The sequence below is a fragment of the Microtus pennsylvanicus genome, chromosome 21 (assembly GCF_037038515.1).
Source record: "Microtus pennsylvanicus isolate mMicPen1 chromosome 21, mMicPen1.hap1, whole genome shotgun sequence".
In the NCBI taxonomy this organism is placed as follows: domain Eukaryota; kingdom Metazoa; phylum Chordata; class Mammalia; order Rodentia; family Cricetidae; genus Microtus; species Microtus pennsylvanicus.
In genome coordinates this window covers 36,769,384-36,796,679 of record NC_134599.1, presented here as the reverse complement: position 1 = coordinate 36,796,679, position 27,296 = coordinate 36,769,384, and the positions used below count along the sequence as shown (strand labels likewise).

The following is a 27,296-nucleotide window of genomic DNA, read 5'->3' as shown; positions in this document are numbered from 1 at the left end:
GCTGTTTGGGATCCCCATCTAGGCAAAAAATATCTTTGCTGACTCAAACAATCTTTCTAAAGTAAAATCTACAAACTCTAGCACTCGGGTTCACGTGGCAATAAAGTTTTGTGAGAAATAAAGAAAACCTGTTTGGCGTGTTTTTTTTCCGTCATCATTATTATTTTTTTTTATTATGAAATAAATATTAAAACTTTTTTTGAGTCAAATAGCAAAATGCAATCCGTAGAATGGTATTTTATAGATTTATGGAATCGCTTGCGTGTGATTTCCAAGGCTTCATTTACAACGTATCGACTCATGCTCGTGCGGTTGAGCGTTCCCAGTGGGAGTGCAGTCGACTTTTATCTCCCAGTTTGCTGAGCGTTAATATGTGTAGGCACTGGGAAGGCAAATTTTTCTCCATCCTTTTCTTTTTTAAAATATTTATCGATTTGTACACAATATTCTAATTTTATATTTATTTATTATGCACACAATATTCTAATTGTATATTTATTTATTATCTATACAATATTGTAATTTTTACATGTATTTATTATGCATACAATATTCTACTATTTATATGTATCTATTATGTATACAATATTCTAATTTTTATATTTATTTAAAATGTACACAATATTCTAATTTTCATATTTATTTTTTAAGTATACAATATTCTAATTTTATATTTATTATGTATACAATATTCTTATTTTATATTTATTATGCACACAATATTCTAATTTTTATATTTATTATGTATACAATATTCTAATTTTTATATTTATTTAATATGTATACAGTATTCTAATTTTGATATTGATTTAGAATGTACACAGATTCTAATTTTCATATTTATTTATCATGCACACAATATTCTAATTTATATATTTATTATGCACACAATATTCTAATTTATATATTTGTTATGCACACAATATTCTAATTTTTATATTTATTATGTATACAATATTGTAATCTTTATATTTATTTATTTAATATGTATACAGTATTCTAATTTTGATATTGATTTAGAATGTACACAAGATTCTAATTTTCATATTTATTTATTATGCACACAATATTCTAATTTATATATTTATTATGCACACAATATTCTAATTTATATATTTGTTATGCACACAATATTCTAATTTTTATATTTATTATGTATACAATAATGTAATCTTTATATTTATTTATTTATTTAATATGTATACAATATTCTAATTTTATATTTATTAATTATGTATAAAATATTCTAATTTTTACATTTATTTATTATGTATACAATATTCTAATTTTTACATTTATTTATTATGTATACAATATTCTAATATTTACATTTATTTATTATGTATACAATATTCTAATTTTATATTTACTTATTATGTATACAGTATTCTGTCTGCGTGTATGCCCTCACGCCAGCAGAGGGCGCCAGAACCCACCACAGATGGTTGTGAGCCACCATGAGGTGGCAGGGACTCGAACCCAGGACCTCTGGGAGAGCAGGCCGTGCTCTTAACCTCTGAGCCATCTCTTCAGCACCAAGAAAAGTTTTAAAATGATTTACAATGTGTTAAAAATATGGGCAGGCTAAAAGTTGAAGTTCTTAAAGTAAAAATCGAAAAATAAGGAATAAAGAGAGTTGCTGGGTGTGGTAGCACAAGCCTGGAGGGCAGAGACAGACAGATCTTCGTGAGTCAATTAAAATTAAATTAAAATCAAGTACAAAAATACAGATACACGGAGAATAGTGACACTCTATGCTATCATGTTATCTTTTCATGGTTTGAGTCGTGAGGAGTGGCAACCGCGGCGAGAAAGGATATTTGTTTATTAATGAATTACTTAATTCAAGGTAAATATTTTTGAAATACCTCGAATGAAATTCAAAAGCAATGTTACTCTGGAGAAGAGAATTTGCTTCTGAAAACGAGAGGCTGTGGGTTCATCCTGTTTTTCAAAGGAAATAATCCTAAATTTTCTTCGGGTCCCTATAAGATGATCCGTGCCCCAAACCAGTAGGAATTATCCAGGAATACCACGCACACATTTCCCCCCCAAAAAATCACTGTGCGTATTTTCCCCTGTTTTTCAAAAAAAAAAAAGACATTTTTTGGTTTTTTTTTTTTTTTATAAAGTTGAATATTGTTGTTTCCTCAAGGTCTGTAAAAATTTATTTTACGTTTTCACGGGTAATGTATCAAATTTATAGATCGCCATTGCTGTAGCTCCCATATTTGTTGATCCTACTCCTACAAGACCTTGGGAGATTTTTCAATATTTTTGGGTCCTTTTCAGGTTTTCTTCAAAGCCTTAAAGTCTTATCAAATGGATTTTTCATTATCAGTTATGGTGACCCCAAGTTACTTTATGCTGTTTGTCACTGTTGTGAAATACAAAGTTTCTCTTGTTTCTCCCTCTGCTTCTCTATCCTTTGTGTATAGAAGAGGTGTTTATTTTTTTATTTTTATTTATTTTTAAAAAATATTTATTGATTTATGATGTACACAATATCCTAATTTTTATATTTATTTATTTATTATGTGTACAATATTCTAATTTTCCAGGTGGGAAGCAGATGCGGCGCCGCGGGGACACAGAGCTCTGTCCACTCCCCCCCCCCCCCCCCCGCCTGCACTGATTGAATACAAACGATCTATTTATTATTCAACATAATTAATCGTCCATGATATTAACTAGTTTTAAATATGAATCTAATTAACATCGATGAAATAGGCGGATGATTGAATATAGATGCAGAGCAGTTGGGGGGGCTGTAAGTGGGGGAAATTGGCAGGCACAGGGGATCATGGGAGATGTAGTCCCGCGGAGCACCGGGCAGGCAGGAAGGAAGGAGCCCGGCCTTTGAGGCCAGGGACATCGTGCCGGACCGAGTCCATCCCTGACTACAGTCAAAATGGACGCCCCGGGGAATCATGGGAGATAGCAGCGGGCAGGCAGGAAGGGAGGAGCCCGGCCTTTGAGGCCAGGGACATCCTGCTGGACCGAGTCCATCGCTGACTACAGGCAACATGGTTGTCATGGGGAATCATGGGAGACATAGTCCCGCACAGCAGCGGGCAGGCAGGAAGGGAGGACCCCGGCCTTAGAGGCCAGGGACATCCTTCTGGACCGAATCGTCGCTGACTACAGGCAAAATGGTCGTCACGTGGAATCATGGGAGATGTAGTCCTGCGGAGTAGTGGAGTGGCTCCCCACACCCCGCCCCACCCCTAGCCACGCCCTAACCTTAGGCCTAAACCAAACCCTAAGCAAGCCCCAATCACAGCACCGCCCACCCGGTAGCAATGCCGCACCCCTGGCCCCGCTTCAGCCCTAGCCATGCCCACTCCTAGCACCGCCCACACCTAGCAATGCCTCACACCTGGCCCCGCTTCAGCCCTAGCCACGCCCCACTCCAAGCACCGCCCACCCCATAGCCATGCCACACACCCGGCTTGGCCCCAACGCCTAGCCACGCCCACTTTTGCACCGCCCACCCCATAGCTCTACCGCACCCCTGGCCCTGCCCCAAACCCTGGCCACGTCCACCCCTAGCAATGCTGCACCCCTGGCCCGCCCCAAACCCAAGCCAGGCCAACTCCTAGCACTGCGCACCCCTGGCCAGCTCCCAACCCCAGCCACGCCCACTCCTAGCCCCGCCCACCCCTGTCCCCGCCACCACCCCTGGCCCCGCCCACTCCTAGCAGTCTTTTATTTCATCGATATTGAAATAGAAATATAATAATCCCTGCTGGGCCTCTACCTGCCCAGCAGGGACATCCTGCCGGACCGAGTCCATCCCTGACTACAGTCAAAATAGACGCCCCGGGGAATCATGGTAGATAGCAGTGGGCAGGCAGGAAGGAAGGAGCCCGGCCTTTGAGGCCAGGGACATCCTGCTGGACCGAGTCCATCCCTAACTAAGTCAAAATGGATGCGCCGGGGAATCATGGGAGACAGCAGCGGGCAGGCAGGAAGGAAGGAGCCCAGCCTTTGAGGCCAGGGACATCCTGCTGGACCGAGTCCATCGCTGACTACAGGCAACATCGTCGTCACGGGGAATCCTGGGAGATGTAGTCCTGCGGAGTAGTGGAGTGGCTCCCCTCACCCTGCCCCACCCCTAGCCACGCCCTAACCTTAGGCCTAACCCAAACCCTAAGCAAACCCCAATCACAGCACCGCCCACCCCTTAGCAATGCCGCACCCCTGGCCCCGCCACCAACCCTAGCCATGCCCACTCCTAGCACCGCCCACACCTAGCAATGCCTCACACCTGGCCCGCCCCAAACCCAAGCCAGGCCAACTCCTAGCACTGCGCACCCCTGGCCAGCTCCCAACCCCAGCCACGCCCACTCCTAGCACCGCCCACCCCTGGCCCCACCACCACCCCTAGCCCCGCCCACTCCTAGCAGTCTTTTATTTCATCGATATTGAAATAGAAATATAATAATCCCTGCTGGGCCTCTACCTGCTCGTTGACAAAGTCTCCGTTTACCTTTCATAATTAATCCAGAGATCTTTTCTCCGTGAGTTTTCATTCTTTGATCCAGTTTGAACCAGTTTGATCCGGTCTGATCAGGCTTGATCCGGTTTTGAACCTGTCTACACTGGTTTGATCCAGTTTGATCCAGGTGCATCCGGTCTGATCCAGTTTTTTTTTACTTGGTTTTTGTCTTAAGAAGAGTCATTCTAAAATAGCATCTTCCCTCTGGATTAAATTAAATTTAAAATTAAAAATTAAAATTATTAAAATTAAAATTCCTGTAGGAGAAATTCAGGAAAGCAATACGAATAGAAGACCACGAAGATTTGGATCCACCCTATTTACATGTTTTTTCTGTAATTTTTTCCTAAACCGTCTTCATTTCCCTTTCCGCTTCTGCTGTTAACTCTCTGGGACTCTGCAAATCTTTGTCGCTATTTGAATTTTTGATTAAATGAATTTTTTTGGAAATCGTTAAGCGTCCCTACCCTGTCTCTCTTAATTTTTTCCCTTCTGTGCCCCTAATTTCTTTAAACCCATTCTGTCACCCGGGTAATTAATTTCATTAATTAATTTCAGGAGCTGTTTGGGATCCCCATCTAGGCAAAAAATATCTTTGCTGACTCAAACAATCTTTCTAAAGTAAAATCTACAAACTCTAGCACTCGGGTTCACGTGGCAATAAAGTTTTGTGAGAAATAAAGAAAACCTGTTTGGCGTGTTTTTTTTCCGTCATCATTATTATTTTTTTTTATTATGAAATAAATATTAAAACTTTTTTTGAGTCAAATAGCAAAATGCAATCCGTAGAATGGTATTTTATAGATTTATGGAATCGCTTGCGTGTGATTTCCAAGGCTTCATTTACAACGTATCGACTCATGCTCGTGCGGTTGAGCGTTCCCAGTGGGAGTGCAGTCGACTTTTATCTCCCAGTTTGCTGAGCGTTAATATGTGTAGGCACTGGGAAGGCAAATTTTTCTCCATCCTTTTCTTTTTTAAAATATTTATCGATTTGTACACAATATTCTAATTTTATATTTATTTATTATGCACACAATATTCTAATTGTATATTTATTTATTATCTATACAATATTGTAATTTTTACATGTATTTATTATGCATACAATATTCTACTATTTATATGTATCTATTATGTATACAATATTCTAATTTTTATATTTATTTAAAATGTACACAATATTCTAATTTTCATATTTATTTTTTAAGTATACAATATTCTAATTTTATATTTATTATGTATACAATATTCTTATTTTATATTTATTATGCACACAATATTCTAATTTTTATATTTATTATGTATACAATATTCTAATTTTTATATTTATTTAATATGTATACAGTATTCTAATTTTGATATTGATTTAGAATGTACACAGATTCTAATTTTCATATTTATTTATCATGCACACAATATTCTAATTTATATATTTATTATGCACACAATATTCTAATTTATATATTTGTTATGCACACAATATTCTAATTTTTATATTTATTATGTATACAATATTGTAATCTTTATATTTATTTATTTAATATGTATACAGTATTCTAATTTTGATATTGATTTAGAATGTACACAAGATTCTAATTTTCATATTTATTTATTATGCACACAATATTCTAATTTATATATTTATTATGCACACAATATTCTAATTTATATATTTGTTATGCACACAATATTCTAATTTTTATATTTATTATGTATACAATAATGTAATCTTTATATTTATTTATTTATTTAATATGTATACAATATTCTAATTTTATATTTATTAATTATGTATAAAATATTCTAATTTTTACATTTATTTATTATGTATACAATATTCTAATTTTTACATTTATTTATTATGTATACAATATTCTAATATTTACATTTATTTATTATGTATACAATATTCTAATTTTATATTTACTTATTATGTATACAGTATTCTGTCTGCGTGTATGCCCTCACGCCAGCAGAGGGCGCCAGAACCCACCACAGATGGTTGTGAGCCACCATGAGGTGGCAGGGACTCGAACCCAGGACCTCTGGGAGAGCAGGCCGTGCTCTTAACCTCTGAGCCATCTCTTCAGCACCAAGAAAAGTTTTAAAATGATTTACAATGTGTTAAAAATATGGGCAGGCTAAAAGTTGAAGTTCTTAAAGTAAAAATCGAAAAATAAGGAATAAAGAGAGTTGCTGGGTGTGGTAGCACAAGCCTGGAGGGCAGAGACAGACAGATCTTCGTGAGTCAATTAAAATTAAATTAAAATCAAGTACAAAAATACAGATACACGGAGAATAGTGACACTCTATGCTATCATGTTATCTTTTCATGGTTTGAGTCGTGAGGAGTGGCAACCGCGGCGAGAAAGGATATTTGTTTATTAATGAATTACTTAATTCAAGGTAAATATTTTTGAAATACCTCGAATGAAATTCAAAAGCAATGTTACTCTGGAGAAGAGAATTTGCTTCTGAAAACGAGAGGCTGTGGGTTCATCCTGTTTTTCAAAGGAAATAATCCTAAATTTTCTTCGGGTCCCTATAAGATGATCCGTGCCCCAAACCAGTAGGAATTATCCAGGAATACCACGCACACATTTCCCCCCCAAAAAATCACTGTGCGTATTTTCCCCTGTTTTTCAAAAAAAAAAAAGACATTTTTTGGTTTTTTTTTTTTTTTTTATAAAGTTGAATATTGTTGTTTCCTCAAGGTCTGTAAAAATTTATTTTACGTTTTCACGGGTAATGTATCAAATTTATAGATCGCCATTGCTGTAGCTCCCATATTTGTTGATCCTACTCCTACAAGACCTTGGGAGATTTTTCAATATTTTTGGGTCCTTTTCAGGTTTTCTTCAAAGCCTTAAAGTCTTATCAAATGGATTTTTCATTATCAGTTATGGTGACCCCAAGTTACTTTATGCTGTTTGTCACTGTTGTGAAATACAAAGTTTCTCTTGTTTCTCCCTCTGCTTCTCTATCCTTTGTGTATAGAAGAGGTGTTTATTTTTTTATTTTTATTTATTTTTAAAAAATATTTATTGATTTATGATGTACACAATATCCTAATTTTTATATTTATTTATTTATTATGTGTACAATATTCTAATTTTCCAGGTGGGAAGCAGATGCGGCGCCGCGGGGACACAGAGCTCTGTCCACTCCCCCCCCCCCCCCGCCTGCACTGATTGAATACAAACGATCTATTTATTATTCAACATAATTAATCGTCCATGATATTAACTAGTTTTAAATATGAATCTAATTAACATCGATGAAATAGGCGGATGATTGAATATAGATGCAGAGCAGTTGGGGGGGCTGTAAGTGGGGGAAATTGGCAGGCACAGGGGATCATGGGAGATGTAGTCCCGCGGAGCACCGGGCAGGCAGGAAGGAAGGAGCCCGGCCTTTGAGGCCAGGGACATCGTGCCGGACCGAGTCCATCCCTGACTACAGTCAAAATGGACGCCCCGGGGAATCATGGGAGATAGCAGCGGGCAGGCAGGAAGGGAGGAGCCCGGCCTTTGAGGCCAGGGACATCCTGCTGGACCGAGTCCATCGCTGACTACAGGCAACATGGTTGTCATGGGGAATCATGGGAGACATAGTCCCGCACAGCAGCGGGCAGGCAGGAAGGGAGGACCCCGGCCTTAGAGGCCAGGGACATCCTTCTGGACCGAATCGTCGCTGACTACAGGCAAAATGGTCATCACGTGGAATCATGGGAGATGTAGTCCTGCGGAGTAGTGGAGTGGCTCCCCACACCCCGCCCCACCCCTAGCCACGCCCTAACCTTAGGCCTAAACCAAACCCTAAGCAAGCCCCAATCACAGCACCGCCCACCCGGTAGCAATGCCGCACCCCTGGCCCCGCTTCAGCCCTAGCCATGCCCACTCCTAGCACCGCCCACACCTAGCAATGCCTCACACCTGGCCCCGCTTCAGCCCTAGCCACGCCCCACTCCAAGCACCGCCCACCCCATAGCCATGCCACACACCCGGCTTGGCCCCAACGCCTAGCCACGCCCACTTTTGCACCGCCCACCCCATAGCTCTACCGCACCCCTGGCCCTGCCCCAAACCCTGGCCACGTCCACCCCTAGCAATGCTGCACCCCTGGCCCGCCCCAAACCCAAGCCAGGCCAACTCCTAGCACTGCGCACCCCTGGCCAGCTCCCAACCCCAGCCACGCCCACTCCTAGCCCCGCCCACCCCTGTCCCCGCCACCACCCCTGGCCCCGCCCACTCCTAGCAGTCTTTTATTTCATCGATATTGAAATAGAAATATAATAATCCCTGCTGGGCCTCTACCTGCCCAGCAGGGACATCCTGCCGGACCGAGTCCATCCCTGACTACAGTCAAAATAGACGCCCCGGGGAATCATGGTAGATAGCAGTGGGCAGGCAGGAAGGAAGGAGCCCGGCCTTTGAGGCCAGGGACATCCTGCTGGACCGAGTCCATCCCTAACTAAGTCAAAATGGATGCGCCGGGGAATCATGGGAGACAGCAGCGGGCAGGCAGGAAGGAAGGAGCCCAGCCTTTGAGGCCAGGGACATCCTGCTGGACCGAGTCCATCGCTGACTACAGGCAACATCGTCGTCACGGGGAATCCTGGGAGATGTAGTCCTGCGGAGTAGTGGAGTGGCTCCCCTCACCCCGCCCCACCCCTAGCCACGCCCTAACCTTAGGCCTAACCCAAACCCTAAGCAAACCCCAATCACAGCACCGCCCACCCCTTAGCAATGCCGCACCCCTGGCCCCGCCACCAACCCTAGCCATGCCCACTCCTAGCACCGCCCACACCTAGCAATGCCTCACACCTGGCCCGCCCCAAACCCAAGCCAGGCCAACTCCTAGCACTGCGCACCCCTGGCCAGCTCCCAACCCCAGCCACGCCCACTCCTAGCACCGCCCACCCCTGGCCCCACCACCACCCCTAGCCCCGCCCACTCCTAGCAGTCTTTTATTTCATCGATATTGAAATAGAAATATAATAATCCCTGCTGGGCCTCTACCTGCTCGTTGACAAAGTCTCCGTTTACCTTTCATAATTAATCCAGAGATCTTTTCTCCGTGAGTTTTCATTCTTTGATCCAGTTTGAACCAGTTTGATCCGGTCTGATCAGGCTTGATCCGGTTTTGAACCTGTCTACACTGGTTTGATCCAGTTTGATCCAGGTGCATCCGGTCTGATCCAGTTTTTTTTTACTTGGTTTTTGTCTTAAGAAGAGTCATTCTAAAATAGCATCTTCCCTCTGGATTAAATTAAATTTAAAATTAAAAATTAAAATTATTAAAATTAAAATTCCTGTAGGAGAAATTCAGGAAAGCAATACGAATAGAAGACCACGAAGATTTGGATCCACCCTATTTACATGTTTTTTCTGTAATTTTTTCCTAAACCGTCTTCATTTCCCTTTCCGCTTCTGCTGTTAACTCTCTGGGACTCTGCAAATCTTTGTCGCTATTTGAATTTTTGATTAAATGAATTTTTTTGGAAATCGTTAAGCGTCCCTACCCTGTCTCTCTTAATTTTTTTCCCTTCTGTGCCCCTAATTTCTTTAAACCCATTCTGTCACCCGGGTAATTAATTTCATTAATTAATTTCAGGAGCTGTTTGGGATCCCCATCTAGGCAAAAAATATCTTTGCTGACTCAAACAATCTTTCTAAAGTAAAATCTACAAACTCTAGCACTCGGGTTCACGTGGCAATAAAGTTTTGTGAGAAATAAAGAAAACCTGTTTGGCGTGTTTTTTTTTTCCGTCATCATTATTATTTTTTTTATTATGAAATAAATATTAAAACTTTTTTTGAGTCAAATAGCAAAATGCAATCCGTAGAATGGTATTTTATAGATTTATGGAATCGCTTGCGTGTGATTTCCAAGGCTTCATTTACAACGTATCGACTCATGCTCGTGCGGTTGAGCGTTCCCAGTGGGAGTGCAGTCGACTTTTATCTCCCAGTTTGCTGAGCGTTAATATGTGTAGGCACTGGGAAGGCAAATTTTTCTCCATCCTTTTCTTTTTTAAAATATTTATCGATTTGTACACAATATTCTAATTTTATATTTATTTATTATGCACACAATATTCTAATTGTATATTTATTTATTATCTATACAATATTGTAATTTTTACATGTATTTATTATGCATACAATATTCTACTATTTATATGTATCTATTATGTATACAATATTCTAATTTTTATATTTATTTAAAATGTACACAATATTCTAATTTTCATATTTATTTTTTAAGTATACAATATTCTAATTTTATATTTATTATGTATACAATATTCTTATTTTATATTTATTATGCACACAATATTCTAATTTTTATATTTATTATGTATACAATATTCTAATTTTTATATTTATTTAATATGTATACAGTATTCTAATTTTGATATTGATTTAGAATGTACACAGATTCTAATTTTCATATTTATTTATCATGCACACAATATTCTAATTTATATATTTATTATGCACACAATATTCTAATTTATATATTTGTTATGCACACAATATTCTAATTTTTATATTTATTATGTATACAATAATGTAATCTTTATATTTATTTATTTAATATGTATACAGTATTCTAATTTTGATATTGATTTAGAATGTACACAAGATTCTAATTTTCATATTTATTTATTATGCACACAATATTCTAATTTATATATTTATTATGCACACAATATTCTAATTTATATATTTGTTATGCACACAATATTCTAATTTTTATATTTATTATGTATACAATAATGTAATCTTTATATTTATTTATTTATTTAATATGTATACAATATTCTAATTTTATATTTATTAATTATGTATAAAATATTCTAATTTTTACATTTATTTATTATGTATACAATATTCTAATTTTTACATTTATTTATTATGTATACAATATTCTAATATTTACATTTATTTATTATGTATACAATATTCTAATTTTATATTTACTTATTATGTATACAGTATTCTGTCTGCGTGTATGCCCTCACGCCAGCAGAGGGCGCCAGAACCCACCACAGATGGTTGTGAGCCACCATGAGGTGGCAGGGACTCGAACCCAGGACCTCTGGGAGAGCAGGCCGTGCTCTTAACCTCTGAGCCATCTCTTCAGCACCAAGAAAAGTTTTAAAATGATTTACAATGTGTTAAAAATATGGGCAGGCTAAAAGTTGAAGTTCTTAAAGTAAAAATCGAAAAATAAGGAATAAAGAGCGTTGCTGGGTGTGGTAGCACAAGCCTGGAGGGCAGAGACAGACAGATCTTCGTGAGTCAATTAAAATTAAATTAAAATCAAGTACAAAAATACAGATACACGGAGAATAGTGACACTCTATGCTATCATGTTATCTTTTCATGGTTTGAGTCGTGAGGAGTGGCAACCGCGGCGAGAAAGGATATTTGTTTATTAATGAATTACTTAATTCAAGGTAAATATTTTTGAAATACCTCGAATGAAATTCAAAAGCAATGTTACTCTGGAGAAGAGAATTTGCTTCTGAAAACGAGAGGCTGTGGGTTCATCCTGTTTTTCAAAGGAAATAATCCTAAATTTTCTTCGGGTCCCTATAAGATGATCCGTGCCCCAAACCAGTAGGAATTATCCAGGAATACCACGCACACATTTCCCCCCCAAAAAATCACTGTGCGTATTTTCCCCTGTTTTTCAAAAAAAAAAAAAAGACATTTTTTGGTTTTTTTTTTTTTTATAAAGTTGAATATTGTTGTTTCCTCAAGGTCTGTAAAAATTTATTTTACGTTTTCACGGGTAATGTATCAAATTTATAGATCGCCATTGCTGTAGCTCCCATATTTGTTGATCCTACTCCTACAAGACCTTGGGAGATTTTTCAATATTTTTGGGTCCTTTTCAGGTTTTCTTCAAAGCCTTAAAGTCTTATCAAATGGATTTTTCATTATCAGTTATGGTGACCCCAAGTTACTTTATGCTGTTTGTCACTGTTGTGAAATACAAAGTTTCTCTTGTTTCTCCCTCTGCTTCTCTATCCTTTGTGTATAGAAGAGGTGTTTATTTTTTTATTTTTATTTATTTTTAAAAAATATTTATTGATTTATGATGTACACAATATCCTAATTTTTATATTTATTTATTTATTATGTGTACAATATTCTAATTTTCCAGGTGGGAAGCAGATGCGGCGCCGCGGGGACACAGAGCTCTGTCCACTCCCCCCCCCCCCCGCCTGCACTGATTGAATACAAACGATCTATTTATTATTCAACATAATTAATCGTCCATGATATTAACTAGTTTTAAATATGAATCTAATTAACATCGATGAAATAGGCGGATGATTGAATATAGATGCAGAGCAGTTGGGGGGGCTGTAAGTGGGGGAAATTGGCAGGCACAGGGGATCATGGGAGATGTAGTCCCGCGGAGCACCGGGCAGGCAGGAAGGAAGGAGCCCGGCCTTTGAGGCCAGGGACATCGTGCCGGACCGAGTCCATCCCTGACTACAGTCAAAATGGACGCCCCGGGGAATCATGGGAGATAGCAGCGGGCAGGCAGGAAGGGAGGAGCCCGGCCTTTGAGGCCAGGGACATCCTGCTGGACCGAGTCCATCGCTGACTACAGGCAACATGGTTGTCATGGGGAATCATGGGAGACATAGTCCCGCACAGCAGCGGGCAGGCAGGAAGGGAGGACCCCGGCCTTAGAGGCCAGGGACATCCTTCTGGACCGAATCGTCGCTGACTACAGGCAAAATGGTCGTCACGTGGAATCATGGGAGATGTAGTCCTGCGGAGTAGTGGAGTGGCTCCCCACACCCCGCCCCACCCCTAGCCACGCCCTAACCTTAGGCCTAAACCAAACCCTAAGCAAGCCCCAATCACAGCACCGCCCACCCGGTAGCAATGCCGCACCCCTGGCCCCGCTTCAGCCCTAGCCATGCCCACTCCTAGCACCGCCCACACCTAGCAATGCCTCACACCTGGCCCCGCTTCAGCCCTAGCCACGCCCCACTCCAAGCACCGCCCACCCCATAGCCATGCCACACACCCGGCTTGGCCCCAACGCCTAGCCACGCCCACTTTTGCACCGCCCACCCCATAGCTCTACCGCACCCCTGGCCCTGCCCCAAACCCTGGCCACGTCCACCCCTAGCAATGCTGCACCCCTGGCCCGCCCCAAACCCAAGCCAGGCCAACTCCTAGCACTGCGCACCCCTGGCCAGCTCCCAACCCCAGCCACGCCCACTCCTAGCCCCGCCCACCCCTGTCCCCGCCACCACCCCTGGCCCCGCCCACTCCTAGCAGTCTTTTATTTCATCGATATTGAAATAGAAATATAATAATCCCTGCTGGGCCTCTACCTGCCCAGCAGGGACATCCTGCCGGACCGAGTCCATCCCTGACTACAGTCAAAATAGACGCCCCGGGGAATCATGGTAGATAGCAGTGGGCAGGCAGGAAGGAAGGAGCCCGGCCTTTGAGGCCAGGGACATCCTGCTGGACCGAGTCCATCCCTAACTAAGTCAAAATGGATGCGCCGGGGAATCATGGGAGACAGCAGCGGGCAGGCAGGAAGGAAGGAGCCCAGCCTTTGAGGCCAGGGACATCCTGCTGGACCGAGTCCATCGCTGACTACAGGCAACATCGTCGTCACGGGGAATCCTGGGAGATGTAGTCCTGCGGAGTAGTGGAGTGGCTCCCCTCACCCCGCCCCACCCCTAGCCACGCCCTAACCTTAGGCCTAACCCAAACCCTAAGCAAACCCCAATCACAGCACCGCCCACCCCTTAGCAATGCCGCACCCCTGGCCCCGCCACCAACCCTAGCCATGCCCACTCCTAGCACCGCCCACACCTAGCAATGCCTCACACCTGGCCCGCCCCAAACCCAAGCCAGGCCAACTCCTAGCACTGCGCACCCCTGGCCAGCTCCCAACCCCAGCCACGCCCACTCCTAGCACCGCCCACCCCTGGCCCCACCACCACCCCTAGCCCCGCCCACTCCTAGCAGTCTTTTATTTCATCGATATTGAAATAGAAATATAATAATCCCTGCTGGGCCTCTACCTGCTCGTTGACAAAGTCTCCGTTTACCTTTCATAATTAATCCAGAGATCTTTTCTCCGTGAGTTTTCATTCTTTGATCCAGTTTGAACCAGTTTGATCCGGTCTGATCAGGCTTGATCCGGTTTTGAACCTGTCTACACTGGTTTGATCCAGTTTGATCCAGGTGCATCCGGTCTGATCCAGTTTTTTTTTACTTGGTTTTTGTCTTAAGAAGAGTCATTCTAAAATAGCATCTTCCCTCTGGATTAAATTAAATTTAAAATTAAAAATTAAAATTATTAAAATTAAAATTCCTGTAGGAGAAATTCAGGAAAGCAATACGAATAGAAGACCACGAAGATTTGGATCCACCCTATTTACATGTTTTTTCTGTAATTTTTTCCTAAACCGTCTTCATTTCCCTTTCCGCTTCTGCTGTTAACTCTCTGGGACTCTGCAAATCTTTGTCGCTATTTGAATTTTTGATTAAATGAATTTTTTTGGAAATCGTTAAGCGTCCCTACCCTGTCTCTCTTAATTTTTTCCCTTCTGTGCCCCTAATTTCTTTAAACCCATTCTGTCACCCGGGTAATTAATTTCATTAATTAATTTCAGGAGCTGTTTGGGATCCCCATCTAGGCAAAAAATATCTTTGCTGACTCAAACAATCTTTCTAAAGTAAAATCTACAAACTCTAGCACTCGGGTTCACGTGGCAATAAAGTTTTGTGAGAAATAAAGAAAACCTGTTTGGCGTGTTTTTTTTCCGTCATCATTATTATTTTTTTTTATTATGAAATAAATATTAAAACTTTTTTTGAGTCAAATAGCAAAATGCAATCCGTAGAATGGTATTTTATAGATTTATGGAATCGCTTGCGTGTGATTTCCAAGGCTTCATTTACAACGTATCGACTCATGCTCGTGCGGTTGAGCGTTCCCAGTGGGAGTGCAGTCGACTTTTATCTCCCAGTTTGCTGAGCGTTAATATGTGTAGGCACTGGGAAGGCAAATTTTTCTCCATCCTTTTCTTTTTTAAAATATTTATCGATTTGTACACAATATTCTAATTTTATATTTATTTATTATGCACACAATATTCTAATTGTATATTTATTTATTATCTATACAATATTGTAATTTTTACATGTATTTATTATGCATACAATATTCTACTATTTATATGTATCTATTATGTATACAATATTCTAATTTTTATATTTATTTAAAATGTACACAATATTCTAATTTTCATATTTATTTTTTAAGTATACAATATTCTAATTTTATATTTATTATGTATACAATATTCTTATTTTATATTTATTATGCACACAATATTCTAATTTTTATATTTATTATGTATACAATATTCTAATTTTTATATTTATTTAATATGTATACAGTATTCTAATTTTGATATTGATTTAGAATGTACACAGATTCTGATTTTCATATTTATTTATCATGCACACAATATTCTAATTTATATATTTATTATGCACACAATATTCTAATTTATATATTTGTTATGCACACAATATTCTAATTTTTATATTTATTATGTATACAATATTGTAATCTTTATATTTATTTATTTAATATGTATACAGTATTCTAATTTTGATATTGATTTAGAATGTACACAAGATTCTAATTTTCATATTTATTTATTATGCACACAATATTCTAATTTATATATTTATTATGCACACAATATTCTAATTTATATATTTGTTATGCACACAATATTCTAATTTTTATATTTATTATGTATACAATAATGTAATCTTTATATTTATTTATTTATTTAATATGTATACAATATTCTAATTTTATATTTATTAATTATGTATAAAATATTCTAATTTTTACATTTATTTATTATGTATACAATATTCTAATTTTTACATTTATTTATTATGTATACAATATTCTAATATTTACATTTATTTATTATGTATACAATATTCTAATTTTATATTTACTTATTATGTATACAGTATTCTGTCTGCGTGTATGCCCTCACGCCAGCAGAGGGCGCCAGAACCCACCACAGATGGTTGTGAGCCACCATGAGGTGGCAGGGACTCGAACCCAGGACCTCTGGGAGAGCAGGCCGTGCTCTTAACCTCTGAGCCATCTCTTCAGCACCAAGAAAAGTTTTAAAATGATTTACAATGTGTTAAAAATATGGGCAGGCTAAAAGTTGAAGTTCTTAAAGTAAAAATCGAAAAATAAGGAATAAAGAGAGTTGCTGGGTGTGGTAGCACAAGCCTGGAGGGCAGAGACAGACAGATCTTCGTGAGTCAATTAAAATTAAATTAAAATCAAGTACAAAAATACAGATACACGGAGAATAGTGACACTCTATGCTATCATGTTATCTTTTCATGGTTTGAGTCGTGAGGAGTGGCAACCGCGGCGAGAAAGGATATTTGTTTATTAATGAATTACTTAATTCAAGGTAAATATTTTTGAAATACCTCGAATGAAATTCAAAAGCAATGTTACTCTGGAGAAGAGAATTTGCTTCTGAAAACGAGAGGCTGTGGGTTCATCCTGTTTTTCAAAGGAAATAATCCTAAATTTTCTTCGGGTCCCTATAAGATGATCCGTGCCCCAAACCAGTAGGAATTATCCAGGAATACCACGCACACATTTCCCCCCCAAAAAATCACTGTGCGTATTTTCCCCTGTTTTTCAAAAAAAAAAAAGACATTTTTTGGTTTTTTTTTTTTTTTTTATAAAGTTGAATATTGTTGTTTCCTCAAGGTCTGTAAAAATTTATTTTACGTTTTCACGGGTAATGTATCAAATTTATAGATCGCCATTGCTGTAGCTCCCATATTTGTTGATCCTACTCCTACAAGACCTTGGGAGATTTTTCAATATTTTTGGGTCCTTTTCAGGTTTTCTTCAAAGCCTTAAAGTCTTATCAAATGGATTTTTCATTATCAGTTATGGTGACCCCAAGTTACTTTATGCTGTTTGTCACTGTTGTGAAATACAAAGTTTCTCTTGTTTCTCCCTCTGCTTCTCTATCCTTTGTGTATAGAAGAGGTGTTTATTTTTTTATTTTTATTTATTTTTAAAAAATATTTATTGATTTATGATGTACACAATATCCTAATTTTTATATTTATTTATTTATTATGTGTACAATATTCTAATTTTCCAGGTGGGAAGCAGATGCGGCGCCGCGGGGACACAGAGCTCTGTCCACTCCCCCCCCCCCCCCGCCTGCACTGATTGAATACAAACGATCTATTTATTATTCAACATAATTAATCGTCCATGATATTAACTAGTTTTAAATATGAATCTAATTAACATCGATGAAATAGGCGGATGATTGAATATAGATGCAGAGCAGTTGGGGGGGCTGTAAGTGGGGGAAATTGGCAGGCACAGGGGATCATGGGAGATGTAGTCCCGCGGAGCACCGGGCAGGCAGGAAGGAAGGAGCCCGGCCTTTGAGGCCAGGGACATCGTGCCGGACCGAGTCCATCCCTGACTACAGTCAAAATGGACGCCCCGGGGAATCATGGGAGATAGCAGCGGGCAGGCAGGAAGGGAGGAGCCCGGCCTTTGAGGCCAGGGACATCCTGCTGGACCGAGTCCATCGCTGACTACAGGCAACATGGTTGTCATGGGGAATCATGGGAGACATAGTCCCGCACAGCAGCGGGCAGGCAGGAAGGGAGGACCCCGGCCTTAGAGGCCAGGGACATCCTTCTGGACCGAATCGTCGCTGACTACAGGCAAAATGGTCGTCACGTGGAATCATGGGAGATGTAGTCCTGCGGAGTAGTGGAGTGGCTCCCCACACCCCGCCCCACCCCTAGCCACGCCCTAACCTTAGGCCTAAACCAAACCCTAAGCAAGCCCCAATCACAGCACCGCCCACCCGGTAGCAATGCCGCACCCCTGGCCCCGCTTCAGCCCTAGCCATGCCCACTCCTAGCACCGCCCACACCTAGCAATGCCTCACACCTGGCCCCGCTTCAGCCCTAGCCACGCCCCACTCCAAGCACCGCCCACCCCATAGCCATGCCACACACCCGGCTTGGCCCCAACGCCTAGCCACGCCCACTTTTGCACCGCCCACCCCATAGCTCTACCGCACCCCTGGCCCTGCCCCAAACCCTGCCCACGTCCACCCCTAGCAATGCTGCACCCCTGGCCCGCCCCAAACCCAAGCCAGGCCAACTCCTAGCACTGCGCACCCCTGGCCAGCTCCCAACCCCAGCCACGCCCACTCCTAGCCCCGCCCACCCCTGTCCCCGCCACCACCCCTGGCCCCGCCCACTCCTAGCAGTCTTTTATTTCATCGATATTGAAATAGAAATATAATAATCCCTGCTGGGCCTCTACCTGCCCAGCAGGGACATCCTGCCGGACCGAGTCCATCCCTGACTACAGTCAAAATAGACGCCCCGGGGAATCATGGTAGATAGCAGTGGGCAGGCAGGAAGGAAGGAGCCCGGCCTTTGAGGCCAGGGACATCCTGCTGGACCGAGTCCATCCCTAACTAAGTCAAAATGGATGCGCCGGGGAATCATGGGAGACAGCAGCGGGCAGGCAGGAAGGAAGGAGCCCAGCCTTTGAGGCCAGGGACATCCTGCTGGACCGAGTCCATCGCTGACTACAGGCAACATCGTCGTCACGGGGAATCCTGGGAGATGTAGTCCTGCGGAGTAGTGGAGTGGCTCCCCTCACCCCGCCCCACCCCTAGCCACGCCCTAACCTTAGGCCTAACCCAAACCCTAAGCAAACCCCAATCACAGCACCGCCCACCCCTTAGCAATGCCGCACCCCTGGCCCCGCCACCAACCCTAGCCATGCCCACTCCTAGCACCGCCCACACCTAGCAATGCCTCACACCTGGCCCGCCCCAAACCCAAGCCAGGCCAACTCCTAGCACTGCGCACCCCTGGCCAGCTCCCAACCCCAGCCACGCCCACTCCTAGCACCGCCCACCCCTGGCCCCACCACCACCCCTAGCCCCGCCCACTCCTAGCAGTCTTTTATTTCATCGATATTGAAATAGAAATATAATAATCCCTGCTGGGCCTCTACCTGCTCGTTGACAAAGTCTCCGTTTACCTTTCATAATTAATCCAGAGATCTTTTCTCCGTGAGTTTTCATTCTTTGATCCAGTTTGAACCAGTTTGATCCGGTCTGATCAGGCTTGATCCGGTTTTGAACCTGTCTACACTGGTTTGATCCAGTTTGATCCAGGTGCATCCGGTCTGATCCAGTTTTTTTTTACTTGGTTTTTGTCTTAAGAAGAGTCATTCTAAAATAGCATCTTCCCTCTGGATTAAATTAAATTTAAAATTAAAAATTAAAATTATTAAAATTAAAATTCCTGTAGGAGAAATTCAGGAAAGCAATACGAATAGAAGACCACGAAGATTTGGATCCACCCTATTTACATGTTTTTTCTGTAATTTTTTCCTAAACCGTCTTCATTTCCCTTTCCGCTTCTGCTGTTAACTCTCTGGGACTCTGCAAATCTTTGTCGCTATTTGAATTTTTGATTAAATGAATTTTTTTGGAAATCGTTAAGCGTCCCTACCCTGTCTCTCTTAATTTTTTTCCCTTCTGTGCCCCTAATTTCTTTAAACCCATTCTGTCACCCGGGTAATTAATTTCATTAATTAATTTCAGGAGCTGTTTGGGATCCCCATCTAGGCAAAAAATATCTTTGCTGACTCAAACAATCTTTCTAAAGTAAAATCTACAAACTCTAGCACTCGGGTTCACGTGGCAATAAAGTTTTGTGAGAAATAAAGAAAACCTGTTTGGCGTGTTTTTTTTTTCCGTCATCATTATTATTTTTTTTATTATGAAATAAATATTAAAACTTTTTTTGAGTCAAATAGCAAAATGCAATCCGTAGAATGGTATTTTATAGATTTATGGAATCGCTTGCGTGTGATTTCCAAGGCTTCATTTACAACGTATCGACTCATGCTCGTGCGGTTGAGCGTTCCCAGTGGGAGTGCAGTCGACTTTTATCTCCCAGTTTGCTGAGCGTTAATATGTGTAGGCACTGGGAAGGCAAATTTTTCTCCATCCTTTTCTTTTTTAAAATATTTATCGATTTGTACACAATATTCTAATTTTATATTTATTTATTATGCACACAATATTCTAATTGTATATTTATTTATTATCTATACAATATTGTAATTTTTACATGTATTTATTATGCATACAATATTCTACTATTTATATGTATCTATTATGTATACAATATTCTAATTTTTATATTTATTTAAAATGTACACAATATTCTAATTTTCATATTTATTTTTTAAGTATACAATATTCTAATTTTATATTTATTATGTATACAATATTCTTATTTTATATTTATTATGCACACAATATTCTAATTTTTATATTTATTATGTATACAATATTCTAATTTTTATATTTATTTAATATGTATACAGTATTCTAATTTTGATATTGATTTAGAATGTACACAGATTCTAATTTTCATATTTATTTATCATGCACACAATATTCTAATTTATATATTTATTATGCACACAATATTCTAATTTATATATTTGTTATGCACACAATATTCTAATTTTTATATTTATTATGTATACAATATTGTAATCTTTATATTTATTTATTTAATATGTATACAGTATTCTAATTTTGATATTGATTTAGAATGTACACAAGATTCTAATTTTCATATTTATTTATTATGCACACAATATTCTAATTTATATATTTATTATGCACACAATATTCTAATTTATATATTTGTTATGCACACAATATTCTAATTTTTATATTTATTATGTATACAATAATGTAATCTTTATATTTATTTATTTATTTAATATGTATACAATATTCTAATTTTATATTTATTAATTATGTATAAAATATTCTAATTTTTACATTTATTTATTATGTATACAATATTCTAATTTTTACATTTATTTATTATGTATACAATATTCTAATATTTACATTTATTTATTATGTATACAATATTCTAATTTTATATTTACTTATTATGTATACAGTATTCTGTCTGCGTGTATGCCCTCACGCCAGCAGAGGGCGCCAGAACCCACCACAGATGGTTGTGAGCCACCATGAGGTGGCAGGGACTCGAACCCAGGACCTCTGGGAGAGCAGGCCGTGCTCTTAACCTCTGAGCCATCTCTTCAGCACCAAGAAAAGTTTTAAAATGATTTACAATGTGTTAAAAATATGGGCAGGCTAAAAGTTGAAGTTCTTAAAGTAAAAATCGAAAAATAAGGAATAAAGAGAGTTGCTGGGTGTGGTAGCACAAGCCTGGAGGGCAGAGACAGACAGATCTCCGTGAGTCAATTAAAATTAAATTAAAATCAAGTACAAAAATACAGATACACGGAGAATAGTGACACTCTATGCTATCATGTTATCTTTTCATGGTTTGAGTCGTGAGGAGTGGCAACCGCGGCGAGAAAGGATATTTGTTTATTAATGAATTACTTAATTCAAGGTAAATATTTTTGAAATACCTCGAATGAAATTCAAAAGCAATGTTACTCTGGAGAAGAGAATTTGCTTCTGAAAACGAGAGGCTGTGGGTTCATCCTGTTTTTCAAAGGAAATAATCCTAAATTTTCTTCGGGTCCCTATAAGATGATCCGTGCCCCAAACCAGTAGGAATTATCCAGGAATACCACGCACACATTTCCCCCCCAAAAAATCACTGTGCGTATTTTCCCCTGTTTTTCAAAAAAAAAAAAAAGACATTTTTTGGTTTTTTTTTTTTTTTATAAAGTTGAATATTGTTGTTTCCTCAAGGTCTGTAAAAATTTATTTTACGTTTTCACGGGTAATGTATCAAATTTATAGATCGCCATTGCTGTAGCTCCCATATTTGTTGATCCTACTCCTACAAGACCTTGGGAGATTTTTCAATATTTTTGGGTCCTTTTCAGGTTTTCTTCAAAGCCTTAAAGTCTTATCAAATGGATTTTTCATTATCAGTTATGGTGACCCCAAGTTACTTTATGCTGTTTGTCACTGTTGTGAAATACAAAGTTTCTCTTGTTTCTCCCTCTGCTTCTCTATCCTTTGTGTATAGAAGAGGTGTTTATTTTTTTATTTTTATTTATTTTTAAAAAATATTTATTGATTTATGATGTACACAATATCCTAATTTTTATATTTATTTATTTATTATGTGTACAATATTCTAATTTTCCAGGTGGGAAGCAGATGCGGCGCCGCGGGGACACAGAGCTCTGTCCACTCCCCCCCCCCCCCCCCCCCGCCTGCACTGATTGAATACAAACGATCTATTTATTATTCAACATAATTAATCGTCCATGATATTAACTAGTTTTAAATATGAATCTAATTAACATCGATGAAATAGGCGGATGATTGAATATAGATGCAGAGCAGTTGGGGGGGCTGTAAGTGGGGGAAATTGGCAGGCACAGGGGATCATGGGAGATGTAGTCCCGCGGAGCACCGGGCAGGCAGGAAGGAAGGAGCCCGGCCTTTGAGGCCAGGGACATCGTGCCGGACCGAGTCCATCCCTGACTACAGTCAAAATGGACGCCCCGGAGAATCATGGGAGATAGCAGCGGGCAGGCAGGAAGGGAGGAGCCCGGCCTTTGAGGCCAGGGACATCCTGCTGGACCGAGTCCATCGCTGACTACAGGCAACATGGTTGTCATGGGGAATCATGGGAGACATAGTCCCGCACAGCAGCGGGCAGGCAGGAAGGGAGGACCCCGGCCTTAGAGGCCAGGGACATCCTTCTGGACCGAATCGTCGCTGACTACAGGCAAAATGGTCGTCACGTGGAATCATGGGAGATGTAGTCCTGCGGAGTAGTGGAGTGGCTCCCCACACCCCGCCCCACCCCTAGCCACGCCCTAACCTTAGGCCTAAACCAAACCCTAAGCAAGCCCCAATCACAGCACCGCCCACCCGGTAGCAATGCCGCACCCCTGGCCCCGCTTCAGCCCTAGCCATGCCCACTCCTAGCACCGCCCACACCTAGCAATGCCTCACACCTGGCCCCGCTTCAGCCCTAGCCACGCCCCACTCCAAGCACCGCCCACCCCATAGCCATGCCACACACCCGGCTTGGCCCCAACGCCTAGCCACGCCCACTTTTGCACCGCCCACCCCATAGCTCTACCGCACCCCTGGCCCTGCCCCAAACCCTGGCCACGTCCACCCCTAGCAATGCTGCACCCCTGGCCCGCCCCAAACCCAAGCCAGGCCAACTCCTAGCACTGCGCACCCCTGGCCAGCTCCCAACCCCAGCCACGCCCACTCCTAGCCCCGCCCACCCCTGTCCCCGCCACCACCCCTGGCCCCGCCCACTCCTAGCAGTCTTTTATTTCATCGATATTGAAATAGAAATATAATAATCCCTGCTGGGCCTCTACCTGCCCAGCAGGGACATCCTGCCGGACCGAGTCCATCCCTGACTACAGTCAAAATAGACGCCCCGGGGAATCATGGTAGATAGCAGTGGGCAGGCAGGAAGGAAGGAGCCCGGCCTTTGAGGCCAGGGACATCCTGCTGGACCGAGTCCATCCCTAACTAAGTCAAAATGGATGCGCCGGGGAATCATGGGAGACAGCAGCGGGCAGGCAGGAAGGAAGGAGCCCAGCCTTTGAGGCCAGGGACATCCTGCTGGACCGAGTCCATCGCTGACTACAGGCAACATCGTCGTCACGGGGAATCCTGGGAGATGTAGTCCTGCGGAGTAGTGGAGTGGCTCCCCTCACCCCGCCCCACCCCTAGCCACGCCCTAACCTTAGGCCTAACCCAAACCCTAAGCAAACCCCAATCACAGCACCGCCCACCCCTTAGCAATGCCGCACCCCTGGCCCCGCCACCAACCCTAGCCATGCCCACTCCTAGCACCGCCCACACCTAGCAATGCCTCACACCTGGCCCGCCCCAAACCCAAGCCAGGCCAACTCCTAGCACTGCGCACCCCTGGCCAGCTCCCAACCCCAGCCACGCCCACTCCTAGCACCGCCCACCCCTGGCCCCACCACCACCCCTAGCCCCGCCCACTCCTAGCAGTCTTTTATTTCATCGATATTGAAATAGAAATATAATAATCCCTGCTGGGCCTTTACCTGCTCGTTGACAAAGTCTCCGTTTACCTTTCATAATTAATCCAGAGATCTTTTCTCCGTGAGTTTTCATTCTTTGATCCAGTTTGAACCAGTTTGATCCGGTCTGATCAGGCTTGATCCGGTTTTGAACCTGTCTACACTGGTTTGATCCAGTTTGATCCAGGTGCATCCGGTCTGATCCAGTTTTTTTTTACTTGGTTTTTGTCTTAAGAAGAGTCATTCTAAAATAGCATCTTCCCTCTGGATTAAATTAAATTTAAAATTAAAAATTAAAATTATTAAAATTAAAATTCCTGTAGGAGAAATTCAGGAAAGCAATACGAATAGAAGACCACGAAGATTTGGATCCACCCTATTTACATGTTTTTTCTGTAATTTTTTCCTAAACCGTCTTCATTTCCCTTTCCGCTTCTGCTGTTAACTCTCTGGGACTCTGCAAATCTTTGTCGCTATTTGAATTTTTGATTAAATGAATTTTTTTGGAAATCGTTAAGCGTCCCTACCCTGTCTCTCTTAATTTTTTCCCTTCTGTGCCCCTAATTTCTTTAAACCCATTCTGTCACCCGGGTAATTAATTTCATTAATTAATTTCAGGAGCTGTTTGGGATCCCCATCTAGGCAAAAAATATCTTTGCTGACTCAAACAATCTTTCTAAAGTAAAATCTACAAACTCTAGCACTCGGGTTCACGTGGCAATAAAGTTTTGTGAGAAATAAAGAAAACCTGTTTGGCGTGTTTTTTTTCCGTCATCATTATTATTTTTTTTTATTATGAAATAAATATTAAAACTTTTTTTGAGTCAAATAGCAAAATGCAATCCGTAGAATGGTATTTTATAGATTTATGGAATCGCTTGCGTGTGATTTCCAAGGCTTCATTTACAACGTATCGACTCATGCTCGTGCGGTTGAGCGTTCCCAGTGGGAGTGCAGTCGACTTTTATCTCCCAGTTTGCTGAGCGTTAATATGTGTAGGCACTGGGAAGGCAAATTTTTCTCCATCCTTTTCTTTTTTAAAATATTTATCGATTTGTACACAATATTCTAATTTTATATTTATTTATTATGCACACAATATTCTAATTGTATATTTATTTATTATCTATACAATATTGTAATTTTTACATGTATTTATTATGCATACAATATTCTACTATTTATATGTATCTATTATGTATACAATATTCTAATTTTTATATTTATTTAAAATGTACACAATATTCTAATTTTCATATTTATTTTTTAAGTATACAATATTCTAATTTTATATTTATTATGTATACAATATTCTTATTTTATATTTATTATGCACACAATATTCTAATTTTTATATTTATTATGTATACAATATTCTAATTTTTATATTTATTTAATATGTATACAGTATTCTAATTTTGATATTGATTTAGAATGTACACAGATTCTAATTTTCATATTTATTTATCATGCACACAATATTCTAATTTATATATTTATTATGCACACAATATTCTAATTTATATATTTGTTATGCACACAATATTCTAATTTTTATATTTATTATGTATACAATATTGTAATCTTTATATTTATTTATTTAATATGTATACAGTATTCTAATTTTGATATTGATTTAGAATGTACACAAGATTCTAATTTTCATATTTATTTATTATGCACACAATATTCTAATTTATATATTTATTATGCACACAATATTCTAATTTATATATTTGTTATGCACACAATATTCTAATTTTTATATTTATTATGTATACAATAATGTAATCTTTATATTTATTTATTTATTTAATATGTATACAATATTCTAATTTTATATTTATTAATTATGTATAAAATATTCTAATTTTTACATTTATTTATTATGTATACAATATTCTAATTTTTACATTTATTTATTATGTATACAATATTCTAATATTTACATTTATTTATTATGTATACAATATTCTAATTTTATATTTACTTATTATGTATACAGTATTCTGTCTGCGTGTATGCCCTCACGCCAGCAGAGGGCGCCAGAACCCACCACAGATGGTTGTGAGCCACCATGAGGTGGCAGGGACTCGAACCCAGGACCTCTGGGAGAGCAGGCCGTGCTCTTAACCTCTGAGCCATCTCTTCAGCACCAAGAAAAGTTTTAAAATGATTTACAATGTGTTAAAAATATGGGCAGGCTAAAAGTTGAAGTTCTTAAAGTAAAAATCGAAAAATAAGGAATAAAGAGAGTTGCTGGGTGTGGTAGCACAAGCCTGGAGGGCAGAGACAGACAGATCTTCGTGAGTCAATTAAAATTAAATTAAAATCAAGTACAAAAATACAGATACACAGAGAATAGTGACACTCTATGCTATCATGTTATCTTTTCATGGTTTGAGTCGTGAGGAGTGGCAACCGCGGCGAGAAAGGATATTTGTTTATTAATGAATTACTTAATTCAAGGTAAATATTTTTGAAATACCTCGAATGAAATTCAAAAGCAATGTTACTCTGGAGAAGAGAATTTGCTTCTGAAAACGAGAGGCTGTGGGTTCATCCTGTTTTTCAAAGGAAATAATCCTAAATTTTCTTCGGGTCCCTA

General features: G+C 39.9%; 1 long non-coding RNA gene across 1 annotated transcript in view; it reads right to left on the bottom strand.

The window, feature by feature from the left end:
- LOC142839466 (uncharacterized) overlaps nt 1–27,296 on the bottom strand; it is a 65,202-nt gene that overhangs the window by 10,565 nt on the left and 27,341 nt on the right. The window contains exons 7-11 of the long non-coding RNA XR_012908760.1: nt 24,740–24,952; nt 19,673–19,885; nt 14,613–14,825; nt 9,553–9,765; nt 4,493–4,705 (exon numbers count right to left, since the gene is read on the bottom strand). This is a non-coding gene — a long non-coding RNA (uncharacterized LOC142839466). The remainder of the gene's footprint in view (nt 1–4,492; nt 4,706–9,552; nt 9,766–14,612; nt 14,826–19,672; nt 19,886–24,739; nt 24,953–27,296) is intronic.